Below are 14,077 nucleotides of genomic sequence, written 5' to 3'. Positions count from 1 at the left end.
TCCTGTCATTTTGATTTCTGTTTACATTCTTGATATAGCTGTACTTTTCCATAGCTATATCTTCACTGGATTTCTTTCCGTAATCCCTTGGGTATAGTCATTCCTTTCTTCACCTGTTTGTATTGCTTCCAGAACTCTCTGAAGGGCTGGTTTTGTGGACATGAATTCCTTCAGCCTATTTATGTCATGGAAGATTTTTCTTTCCCCTTCAACTATAATAGACATTTTGGCTGGATATAGTAATCTGGGTTGGCATCTGTGGTCATTTAAAACTGGGAATACTTTGGTCCAGGCTCTTCTGGCTTTCATAGTTTGCACTGAAAAGTCAGCTGTAATCCTAATGTGTTTTCCTTTATATGTGGCTTGTTATTTCTCTTTCACAGCTTTCAGAATTGTCTCTTTGTTTTGTACCTGTAGTGTTTTTACTGTGATGTGCCATGGAGAGTTTCTTTTTTGGTCCTGTCTGTTTGGTGTTCTATATGCTTCTTGTATTTGTATGGGCTAGTCTTTTTTTTAATTTTAGGAAATTTTCTTCCACAATTCTGTTGAAGATCTGGTCCATGCCATTATCTTGGGATTCTTCTCCTTCCTGTATGCCTATGATTCGTAAGTTTGGTCTTTTTATGGTGTCACACACTTACTGCATATTCCATTCTTGTAATTTCTTAAATTTCTCACAATTTTTCCTTGAGTGTTCCAGTTTGTCCACTTTATCTTCCCGTCTTGATACACTGTTTTCCATTTAATCCATCCTATTGGTGAGGCTTTCTCCTGTCTTTTCTAATTGGCTTACTGAGTGTTTCACTTCCTTCTTCACTTCAGCCTGAGTAGTCTTCAATATTTCTAACTTTCTGAATTCATTCAGTAGTTTATCCCTATCTTCCTTCAGTTCTTTGATTTCTTTTTTTGTGTGTTCTTTAAATTCACTGAATTCTTTTATCATGTTTATAATTGTTCTTTTGAGTTCCATGTCCTGCATTATCTCTAGGGGGTTCTCCTTGTACTCTTGTATAGGACTATTGGTATTTGGTGGGGATATGTTATTTTGTTTTTTCATGTTATTATTTTTTCTCTGTGATTTTGACATGTGAATTTCTTTTGTAGTTTCTGATTCTTATGTGAGACTCAAGTTTAAGTCTGCTCCTTTTTGTGAACCTTATGTGTCTTCCAGGTTTACTTTTTGGGCATGAAAATCTTGTTCGTCTAAGCTTCCAGTTCTCTCTTTTGATTTTATGTTGAAGTGGCCAGATTGCTTTTGTCTTCAGGACTTCCCAAAGAGGCCCAATTCAGATGAGGGTCAGATGTTTTCAGGCTTTCTCCTAAAGTCTGGATCCCTCCAGGAATGATTTTGGCCTCAGGAATTTGGGGGTTGGACTGGCCTGGGAGCCTGGCCCAAGAAAGATGCTGGTCTAGGGCAGCTGGGGGCCATGCCACCCAGAGATGCAAAGGCAGATGTGGTGGGAAGAAGCTCCAAGGTATCCTTGAGACTGCATTGAGGAGCTGTGTTGGTCTGGATGCAAAGGATCAGGAAGAGGAAAGGTCAGCCCCACATCCTGGAAAGAGGCTGGTGTGTAGTATGGGCCCTGGGAAGCAGAGGGAGGTGTGGATGGGCCCAGGCCTATCAGCAGTGCTCCTGGGGCCCAGAGATGACAGTATGTTTGTCTGGATGAAAAGGATTAGGAGTCAGTATTGGTTCCCCAGGTGTCTGGGGCCCCAATACAAGGAATGGGACAGGACCCAAAGTGGAGAGACCATGGGGGGGGGGTGTTGGGAGGGTGAATGAGCCTAGAGGAGTCAAGGTAAGGAGCTTGCGGGTAGGAGAGAGGCCTGTGCTGGGTGGTGCATGCCCAGGGAAGCACAGGGATGTGATGGTGGGGCCAGGCCTAGAAACAGTGTTCCTGGGGCCAAGAGAGGGCACTACATTAGTCTGGATGTAAAGGATCAGGAAGCAGTATTGGTTCCCTAGGTGTCTGGGGCCCCAAGACAAGGAATGGGGCAGGACTCAAACTAGGAGGAAAGACGAGTGTATTAGTCAGGGTTCTCCAAAGAAACAGAAGCAGTAGAATGAATATGTATAGAGATTTATCAGCTTAGCTCACAGGATAGAGTCTGAGTAGTCCAACAATGGCTGCAACACACTGGAGAGGCTGAGAATCTGTAGTCAGTCCAAAAGGCTGGATGTCTCAGTAGTCCCAATCCGGTGCTGAAGGTCTGACGAATTCCAAAATATCAGCTAGTCTTCAGTCTACAGCAGCAAGACGAACTCACCAGCAAGAGAGAAGGCAAGCCGCAAAAAGCCCTGCATTTTCCTCTGCCTTGGTCTTTTATACCAGCTGCCATCAGAAGGTAACACCCACATTTAGGGTGTGTCTTCCAGTTTCAGATGATCCCATCAAGAAGATCTCTTTCATTTCAGTTAATCTCAGATCAAATCAAGTTGACACCCAGGATTAGCCATCACAACGAGGGGGCGGAGATGGGAGGGTAAATGAGGCTGGGGGTGTCAAGGCATGGCGGCAGCAATGGACTTACCCCAGAGAGAGGCCTGCAGCAAAATAAATAAATTTTTATAATTTATTTTATAATTCACTCAGAATGACCTTGCAACTTGTTCATTTGGAAAAGGTAAACAGCATGGCATAAAATGTCATGAAGTCAAGTTCCTGTTGCACTCAGTTTCTATGTTTTCACTTCAGCTACCCATACCAAGTTCAGGCATCGCAGCCTACAGGACCTCATATCTCATGGACTATATTCTAAAACAACTGCATCATGAGGCCTTTGATTGAAAACATTCATGAAATTCTACCATTATTTCATCTACACACAGTACTGGAAGAAGGGTAGTTCAGTAGCTCTAACTCAAGACAACAAAACTTTCATTTATACTGTTATGTTTCATTTGCTAGAATGAAAAAAGAAAATCTTTGTTCACTTGAAATTCAGAGGATAAGCTTATGGATCCTGTAACTGGGTAGCTTGTTTTTGCTTTTATACCATTTACTATGATATAATCCTTATGTTTTTATATTCCATTAAATATCAAATCTTCATATTAAGTGTTTCAAATATTTATAAATCAACAAACATCTGGAAGTCTTTTCAAGAGAATGAAATTCCATAACTCAATCTGAAAACTAATCAGATTAGAACTTTCATAAAATCATCAACTGCTTCCCAGAACAAAGCGCAAGAATACATGTAAGAATCACCAACCCTGCAGTAAAGCTGTGACTAGTACCCAACCCAAAATAGTCAGATATGCCAGAATGGCCATGTAGTAAGAGTAATAAATAATCTAAATACCCAACAGCAGATGCACTAATGAATAAATTAGATCATATTAATTTTCATTAGTTCAACATGCTACAATAAATTCTCATACAGTAAAAGGTTTAAATCAAAAGCGTGTAGTTCTGACAGTGTAGAGTGTAGGAAGCCCAAGATCAAAGTGCCTGTCAAAAAAGAAATGGGTGTCTGAGGGAGTTAATATGTTTGTCATATTTCAATCATTACATGTTTGCATGAATGGCAATATTGCATGGTATTGTGTAAACAGATACAATTTTTACTTTTCTTAGTCAGCTGCACTCTTTCTACCATCTTTATCATGCCCTCAGAGGGTAGTTCTTGGTATACAATCATGGAACTGGAGAAAGATAACACAGGGAAGGAGGGAGGGAGGAGGGAAGAGAGCGAGAGAGAATGCTTTTGTAATCCCATCATGAAGATCATACCATTTGACCCACTGCAAATTGTCATCCCAAAGCCTCAAACTAGAAGCATTCAGCCAAGTGCCACAAAGCAAGAGTACTACTCAACAGTAGAAACATTGCTCATGGTAACCTGTTCTTGGTAAGGAATTTCAGAGAAAACTAAGAAAATTATGACTCCACCCACATGCCTTTGTCCTTAATTTGGTGAAAGTACATAATGAAAACAAATTTACAATAAAAAGGAGCAAGAAAGGAAAATGGTCTCTTTAAACTATGTGCATCACCAATTGCTATTCTGGAGAATTGTGAACAAAATACAGATGTTCTACTGCTGTCCTTTATTGCTTAAAAAATTTCAGGAAACAATGTTTTACATTTGTGTGGCCTAGAGACTGAAGAAAGAGTTGTGCCTCCTGATGGAATGTTTGGCACCTTCGTATGTCAGCATCACCAGCAAATCACCCAGACCAACTCACAAGGTACAAATGGAGGCCCTGAAACAAACATTTCAATCAGTAACACAGATCTGTGAGTTAACCTTCAAACCATGGCCTCTATCTCCCCGCCCTTAGATTCAGCCAAATGATTAAAATATTCTCCTCCTGGAACAGTCACACTAGAAATTTCTTTGGAATATATATTCAAATTGAAATCTTCAGTTATTTTCAGTATCTAAGCATAAGAATGTGTTTAGAAAGCTAAGGTCTTACTATTAATATATATGCATACATATATATACATATATTTAAATATGGATGGGGCTACAGCTTAATCAGAATATATACAGATATACTCTACATAAATAAATATTACATGGATAAATACCTATGTTGTTTAGATAGGGTGTCATAAACCAAGGCTAGCATTGAACTTCTGTGTAACCAAGGATTTCCTTAAAATTCTACCCCTCCAGTCTCCATTTTCCACGTACTGAAATCATAGGTATATCAACACCACATCCGGTTTTACGCACTGTTAGGCAAACACTCTACCAACTGAAATGCATCCTAGCTGTCTAAATGCAAATATTATAAATAGTTGGAAATTTCAATTTCTAACAGAAATCTCATGTATAATAGAAATAACTGGCCAGCTTGTGAAAACAACTGATACTCTTAGGGAGCTGTGAGTTTGTATTCAAGTTGATAACAAAGGGCAAGCTAATACTATCTCCCCTCCCTCTGTGTGTGTGTGTTCCTGTTCACAGAAGCATGATGAGAAATCAGTTTCACTTTATGCAATCATAAATGCACACATTATGCCCTCCCCAACTATCCCTTTAGCACTGCTACATCTATAGCTAAGCCTAGGAATACAGATTTTCCCCAGGCATAATAGTCTCATAGTTTTGGTGCTTCAGAGTTAGTAAGAAATTCCAAGCACAAATAGAATAATCAAAGTTCAGTGTCATAAAATACTAACAAAAAAAAAAAAAACACAAAAACTTGCTGTATCCAATCTTTTCCCTGAATAGGGAAAGCAGTGAGTAGTGCCTTCCCCTGAATAGTGGTCGCCTATGAGCTTGACTTTTGCTGTGATGAAGGTGAGGAGTTTTCATAATCCTCTCTAAAATTCAGTCACCCCTCTTCTTCTGCAGCTTGTAATCAGGACCTTCTGCATGGTAGGACTGGAAGCAGATGGAAGAAGGGGGGAGACAGAAAAACTAAATGATGCTGGAAGGTTATAACACGTTCTTTAATTTTGGGGGCTCAACAGAGTTTTAAATCAAACTGCTTCTTAGGTGGTACTGTTAGCGCTTTGGAAACTCTCTTGTCAGCACACACACACACACACACACACACACACACGCTATATGCCTATTGACAGGCAGGCAGCTTCTTCTTTCAGCTCAGGCTTTACAAAGTCTTCACCAGCATGCACTGTGCTTGTGGCTCTTCACTCGTCTAGATAATCATTTAGGAAGGTCTTAAGTGATCCACAATTAACACTGCTATTAGGAGTCAGAGTCATGGATGTTCTGCAGCTTTGACTCACAGACTGGAAGGAAACATGGGTGCTTCCCTGGCACCACTCTCAGCTCTACTTCCAGAGTCTTCTTTCGGACACACCATATTGTTTGATGGATGTTGCATTTTAGGTGTGCTAATCACGCTGTGGAAATAATTTAGGTACCCCTTATATAAAAGCTAGTAAAGATACTATCACTCTCTTATATATCTTACCTTTTACTTTGAGTTTGTTGGGAGAGTTTTCAATACCCTCAAAGCTTTCCTAAGGAACCTGGATTTTCCTTTCCACATTTATTCATTATCTTTCAAAGGTACTAATTGGAAAAGAAGAGGTCAAACTATCACTTTTTGCAGATGATATGATACTATCAGATAAGAGATCCCAAAAGTTCCACCAGAAAACTAGAACTGATCAACACTTTCAGTATAGTGACAGGTTATAAAATCAGTCTACAAAAATCAGTGGCCTTTCTATATACCAATAATAAGCAATTGGAGAAAATACAGGGGAATGCTCCCATTCATAATTGCTACAAAAATGAAAATATTTGGAATAAATCTGACACCAAAGATCTCTACAATGAAAATTTTAAATCATTAAAGGAAGAGATTGAGGAAGCCTCCAGGAGATGGAAGGATCTCCCATGATCATGGAAGATGGAAGAATTAATATTGTTAAAATGACCATCCTACCAAAACCAATATATACATATATAGATTCAATGCAATCTCAACCAAAATCCCCATGACATTATTCACAGAATTAGAAAAATGCACCCTTAAATTCATATGGAGGCACAAAAGACCCTGGATAGCTAAAGCAACCCTGAGCACAAAGAGCAATGCTGGGGGGATTACTATACCAGATCTCAAAGTATTCTACAGAGCCATAAAAATAGCATGTTACTGGCACAAAAGTAGACATGTAGATCAATGGAACATCATTGAAGACCCAAACCCAAGTACACACATTTTCAGCCACCTGATATTTGACAAAGGTGCCAAGAAACACAATGGAGGAAAAACAGCATCTTCAACAAATGGTGCTAGCAAAACGATCTCTACCTGCAGAAGAATGAAACTATATCCTTATCTTTCACCTTGCACAAAAGTCAACTCCAAATGGATCAGAGGCCTCAATGTGAAACTGGAAACCCTGAAACTATTAGAAGAAAATATTGGCAGCAACTTACAGGATATAGGTGTAGGAAAAGTTTTCTAAATCAGAGAGAAGTTGTTCAGGAATTAAGGTCAGCAATCAATAAGTAGGACCTCATTAAACTAAAAAGCTCCTGTACAGCAAAAGAAATAATCAAAAAAGTGAAGAGAAAACCCACAGAATGGGAAAAAAATCTTCACAAGTGACATATCTGACAGAGGTTTAACATCCAGAATATATAAAGAATTCAAAAATTAAAGAATCAAGAAACCAAATGCTCCAATGAAAAGATGGACTAAAGATCTAAACAGAAAGTTCTCAAAGGAAGAAATAAAGATGGCTAAGAAACATCTCAAAAAGTGTTCAACATCATTAGTAGTTAGGGAAGTGCAAATTAAAACCAGCCTAAGGTATCACCTTACCCCAGTCAGACTGGCTAGGATCAAGAGAACAAATGATACCAACTGCTGGCAGGGATGTGGAGAAAGGGGAATGCTCATTCACTGCTGGTGGGATTGCAAACTTGTGCAGCCTCTATGGAAAACGGTATGGAGAACTCTTAAAAACTTAAAAATGAACCTACCATATGACCTGGTTATACCACTCCTTGGCATATACCCAAAGTATATGGTAATTACTCAAAAGTAATTCATGTATTATTAAAGGCTTGGAAGTAACTCAGTGTTAGAATACTTGCCTTGCAAGTAAAAGGACCAGGTTCAACAACCAATACTACCAAAAGCATCCCTGCCATACAATACTCATTATGAAATTATAGAATGCTCAATAAGGACTTTGGAACATTAAATAGTCTGTACCATTAAAACCTCTTTATATTTTATTTTCTTTGAACGTTCAGGTTAGTTTTGTTTCACTCATCTCCAATAAAGTTTTTCGAGAAATAAAACATGAATTTAATATCTAAGGAAGTTCCTATATGACTTTCTTGAGTAACAAAAAACTGAACTATTATGAAAGATTATTGTAAATAAATGCTGGAAAATTTATTAGAAAATATGATCGATTCTTCTGATGATGAGATTACTGTAACAAAAAAACATGATAATGGAAATAATTAGAATAATGATGGTGGCTATATCAAAACATGAATATCATATGCCAATATTTTCATTAATAATGTTCAGGAAACAGGCAAAAAACAATGTGTGTCTCCTTAAGGGTATTAAGCAGGTACAGATAACCTTCAAAGGGGCTTTTGTGGTAATATATGGATTATTTTACTGTTTTCTAAAAATGCCATTAAAGTATTCAATATGACTGACTCTAATTGTCTATAATTTTAAAAAGTAGGTTTTTATTTTTAACAGGAATAGAGTTTTATAGCTCAATTAAAGTTTGTTATAAATCAGTATTGAATCACCCTGTAGGAAGCCAAGCACAAAGCAAGGTATGATGACACATTTTGTAATCCTAGAACCCAGCAGTCTGAGGCAGGAGAATAGAGAGTTTGATGTTCACCTAAGCTACATAACTAGTTTCAGGTATATTATCCTGTCAGAAAGGAAGGAAGGAAGGAAGGAAGGAAAAAAGCAACAAAGGTAAAAACATCACTCATATCTGCAATGCAACCTCTACACCTAAGGCTCACGGAACATAGCACAGGGAAAAAGAAGAGGACGCTAATGAATCTCTCAGTTCTCAATAATGAAGCTCCCTCATGCATCAGAGGACTAGGAACACAAAAGGTCACAAATGGCAAAGTGTAGAGATCAAGAGTCTGCTGAATGAAGGTCCTTGGACGGGACCCATTTATTAAACTTCATCCACCCAAGGCTCAGGGACTATCATGGAAGAGGGGGAAGAAAGATTATAAGATCCAAGAAGGATGTTCATGACCATATAGAAAGAGAGACTTACAGGCTTCTTAACTCTCTTATTAAACCTGAGCACAAAAAGCATAATATGAATATTGTAGTCCATTATTAATTAAAATTTTTAAAAATAATGCATGTTAATTACAATTCACTAATAGTATAATATTCATTGAGAATCCAATTCATGGACACTGCCTCAAAGAAAATATTGGGTGGGGGTGATATAAGAAAGAAAATAGGAGAAAGAAAAAAGGTGGTGGCAAAATGAGATGCACCCTGGGCAGCTGGACTTGGCCAGAGAGGCACCTCCAAGAGACAGGGTGTGCTGTAACATGTGAGGAACCTTATCATGCAAGATGAATGTTTCCCTGAACATAGGTGCTTCTATTTTGATGCAAAAACTCTGACCTCAGGACTTGGCAAGAAAAAAAGAAAATAACCAAATGGAGGCAACATGGCTACTGGCACCAGAGAATTGGTAGCATGGCAGTGGCTATTGTTGGTGAAGGGACTAAAAACATGACTCCAGGCTCCCTCATTTTATTGAGAACCTTGAATCTTCTATGTGGATTTCAAAATTCTGAACTCAAGACTTGGCAAACACGAGGTTCCTGGAGTGCAGGGTCCCCCTGGCTTCCAAGCTTGTGCAAGGAGGTCACACAGTGGGCATAGCCAGGAGCGGGTTGTGATCACCCCACTGTGCCTCACCCCTCTGCAGTTCTCTTTCCCAGGACTGGGCCTACAAGTGGCCATGGCACAGCTGGCACCTATGGTCGACCATCATCATCCAGTAGCTGTCAAGACCTGGCCACAGGCAATAACAGCACTAGGAAGTGGAGAAGTCTACTGATTACAGAAAAGTTAAAGGACACTAGTGTGAAACTGTCCTGTGAAGCTGTGAAAGGTCCCACTACTGCTCAGAGACTCTTGGATTGGAGGCCTGTGAGTTAACTACCATCCGCTGTGAGGACCTAGCTGCTTAATTTACCCACAGTAAAAGTCTAGGGGGAATCAACCTGTTGCAGAATGCCTTGGACCACTGTTGGGTGATTGTGTTTAGTGAGGCCTGGAAACAGCCAAAATGTAGTCTGCATGCTCTAGGGCTGGGAACAATTTACTTTGATGATAATTACCAATCATTTCTGATACTTGACAATCCTAAGCAGTGTGTATGAGAAACAAAAAATGCTGAGAACTCCATTCCAAGAAACTTGAGTGAGTTCTGACCCCAAATCACATGCAAAGAAAAAGGAATAGGCCCTTACTTTGCCCCTCTGTGTGTAAGAATTACAGATCACTGACATTTTAATGAGATATTATTTCTCTGGTGCCCTATTCAGTTGTGCTGTGTAAGATGGGGTTTTCATTTGCTAATAGAGGACATAAGTGTGGGGAGGTTGGAAAAGTGAGGGTGGAAATGAGGGAGGGGTCAGAATATGATCAAAATACATTGTATGAAAATTAAGAAAAGGAAATAGGCAATTTTAACTTAATGTAGCATATCATATTCTATCTTTAAAAATGTATAAATTCTATTGTTTTCATATTGTAAATGTTCTAAAAGAAAAAAAAAGACCAGATCTCTCTTCCCAGAAGTATTTTTCAGTCAAAATATTTTAAAGAATTAGATAAAATTGGGCACAATTCTACTAACACCAAAATATATAAATGAGAAGAAACTTTCCAACTGCATGTCCAACATCATTGAAATTCACCAAAATTATCTCATCAAGCAAATACCATATTACCATTATAGATACTTACAAATAAAATATGATTGACAAGCTAATGGATGAATAACTGGTTAGGTGGGAGGGATGGATGAGCAGGCATATGAAGAGATAAATTTAAAATGTTTCTAAAAATGGAGATATGACAGAAATAGGGTTTTCTCTAGGATCTATGACCTCTCCAGACAAGTGTTTTGGCTATAATTACAGTGACACCCATAAGTTCACTCCCTTTTAGAGGACTTTAAATTCAATAAGATAGCTGTTAACTCCCACTACTACCACTGCAAAAATAGAGATAGTTTGCTGTGCAAGTCATTACAGTTATTTGGCTTTAGGGCTGGGTTGGACCATTGATTGATTTTTCTCCCTTAATATCTTATACAGTATGCTCTAGAACTATGAGTAGTCTTCAGGGAGAAGGCTTCCAGGTCAGTTCCTGCTCCACTGCTCCAAGTTCTGTGTCCAAATATGTCCTGTCTTTAGCAGTAGAATCTTACCTTCAAGTTTTGGAAGATAACCAAGGGCTCTGGCAATAGCTTATGTTATCTTGGGAATCTTTTGGACTACTCTGACCAACCACTCTTATCTTTAATAAAAGTATTAAATGCTAATAATATCAAACAAAACATACTAAAAACCAAACCACTAATGTTCAATTCTAAATGTTTCTCCTCACCTTTATGTCAGTAAATGACAACTTATCTTCCAATATCTCAATCTAAAATCCTCTATACTTTTTAAAGTTTTCTGAATTCATCAGCAATTCCCATCAGACTTTCTTTGAATAATATCTACATTCTGATGACATCTCACCACTTTGGTCATTATCGCCTTTTTTTGAGACAGGATCATCTCATGTTGCGATGACTGTGGTATTGTCCTGAGTGCTGTCTAGTTGCTGTGGTGCCCTCCCCTCATGCATAGTCTTTTCTCCATGTGGAAGCATGGTGATCTTGTTCAACTATAGTTTCAGGATACCTTTCTGCTACTTATAACCCTCCAGAGTTAACACAATGAACTTGGGTATAGCCAGTGTCACCTCAGTGGTCAGGGCCTATACAACCTCCCTCTCTTCTGTTTCCTTTTCCAAGGTATATCCTGCTACTGATAGTCATAACCTTACACCTACACTGGTCTCTCTACTGACTTCAAAAAAGACAGATGTGATCCCACTTCTGAAAAGTCATCCTGATTAACTACTTTTCCTATAATTCTTTTCACATAAGTACTTACATGGCTGACTCAATCATCTACTCTAAGTTTTTGTTCAAATACCAACCTCTCTTGAGGTCATCCCTCTTTACTATCTCTAAAAGTAAAACAGCTCTACTTTCTGTAACCCTTTTTTAATGTTTTCCTTATTAACTTTCTTTTTAATTTTTTTCTTATTTTTTCAGAATTCCATGCATGACTATTGTATTTGTATCATTTCCATCCCTCCAATTCATGCCTCTAACTCCTCCCATGTGCCTCCCACTCCTCTCTGATTATTACTGTTGCATATACTTATATATAATGCACTGAGTCCATTCAGTGGTGCTTGTGATTGCATGCATTTAGGGGTGACTACTTAGGATCCGATAGCCTATCAGGTAGCTAGTCCTTAGAGAAACCTAATTCTCTCCCTCACTATCCATTGAATGCCTGTAGCTCTTCATCTAGATGTGGGCTCCATGGGACTCTATGAAAATTGCCTCATCTTCACTGGTATTTCAACTGATTTTGTCATTGTGGAGGTCTTACTAGGCTACCACACTGTGGAGATTTCATGGATGCAGCTTCCCTATCAGCCTAGACTTCATGATCCAGCAGCTAGTGGCACACACCCTGTTCCTCTGTTTTTTACAATCTTCCTGTACCCTCCTCTGTGATGTTCTCTGAGTCTTGGGTGTAGAGATGGCATTATAGATGTATCAGTTAGGACTGGGCACCCCACAGTTATTCAGTCTGCATTTTGAACCGTTGTGTAACTTTCAAATAGTCTCTATCCGTTGCAAAATGATTCTTCCCAGATGAGTGCTGAGAGTGGTATTTTTCTGTGAACAGGATCTGTATTTAGAGTAAAGTAAGAAATTACATTGTTCTAGAAAAGTGGCAACAGTGGATCTTTCTCTATGGTCTATCACCTATCCAGCCATGGTTTCTTGTTATGTTTCCAGTACCATGTATGGATTCCCTCCTATTGAACAGGCCTTAAGTTCAATTAGACAGCTGTTGATTACCCCAAGGCGAAAGTGCCATTATTACACCAATAGTGATAATTTGCTAGATCAATCGTTGTAGTTTTGACATATATGATCTTAGCAGTTATCATTATCAAACATACTTTATACATTACTAAACTATCTTTTGATTTTTTTTATGCAACTTAGATCACAGCCCTACAATGTTGTGGGTTTTGTTTTTAAATTGTGCTTTTATTTCCTAAAGCGGTGCCTTACATAGCAGACAGTCAGTGAATAGTAGCTGGATAAGAGAATGAAGTGTAAAATTTGCTTGTATTTTTTATTTTTGTTTTTATATGTATGAGTGTATTGCCTGCATATATGTAAGTGCAAAGGTCAGAAGAGGGTATTGGATTTCCTGGAACTAGAATTATGTGCAGTTGTTAGTTGCCATGTGAGTACTGAGAATGAAGCTGAAGTCCTCTGCAAGAGCAGCCTATGCTCTTAACTGCTGAGCCGTTTCTCCAGCCCCATGAAGTGTATTTTTAATTCTTATTTTTACAAATTATTATATTTGAAATGTTTTTACTTTGAATTCTATTTTAAATTATATTCTAAAGAGAAACCCTCCATTCCTTCATATTAGAGGTACAAATAGATCAGGAAGCTAAATTTACAAAGAACTTTTTAATAGAGAGGGTTGTTAAGACATTGTCAGCTCTGTTTCAAAATGGAAGGAAGATTATCAAGCCTTCACTTAGAGATTAGGGCAAAGGATTCCATGGATTACATGGAGTGTTTGATGGATAGTGTAGTGGCTTCACCTGTCTTGGAATATGAATGGGTATAGGTTCGTTCAAATACATTCCTACTTCAAAGTTAGACACCAGTCTTGTATCTGTGGTCCTAATGGGGAACTAACAGTTTCTATTCCAGAGAGAGCCTGTGTACAATAAAAACCCTGGCAAAAACTTAAGAGACCTTTTGTATAAGATGATTATCACTAGACAGTAAACCATATCATTGGCATCCAGCAAACTGCAAAGGAGAGGTGCCAGATAATTGAGAACTCTTCTAAACACCCTTGAAGATGTTATACAAGTTCAACGCTCATAGTAATACAAGTACTCATAACACAAACCAAGCAAGAACCTTGCATCATTTTTATCTCTCTTCTCTTTTTTTTTTTTTACTTATTGACCATAAAGAATCAAAAAACCTTTGCTGGGAAGATGCATAGGAAGAATTAAATCATAAGGAGTAGAAGCAGCCTGTCACCTGCACTCATTTCTCAATGGTAGTCAGAACAGGCTGGAACTTATAAGAAGCAGCATCAAGAAATTTAAACTTTGATTATTGCATTAATTGATACATTAATTACATGAACAATTGCTTTTTCTAGACCATGACACAAAAATAATAGAACTCAGTGAATTACTGAATTGTGTTTATTGGGGATGAGGCAGAGACTAATCTGATGCAATAAATAGAAAGCAAGA

The sequence above is a fragment of the Nannospalax galili genome, unplaced genomic scaffold (assembly GCF_000622305.1).
Source record: "Nannospalax galili isolate Female #2095 unplaced genomic scaffold, S.galili_v1.0 scaffold257, whole genome shotgun sequence".
NCBI lineage: Eukaryota > Metazoa > Chordata > Mammalia > Rodentia > Spalacidae > Nannospalax > Nannospalax galili.
Note: the sequence above shows the minus strand (reverse complement) of the source record.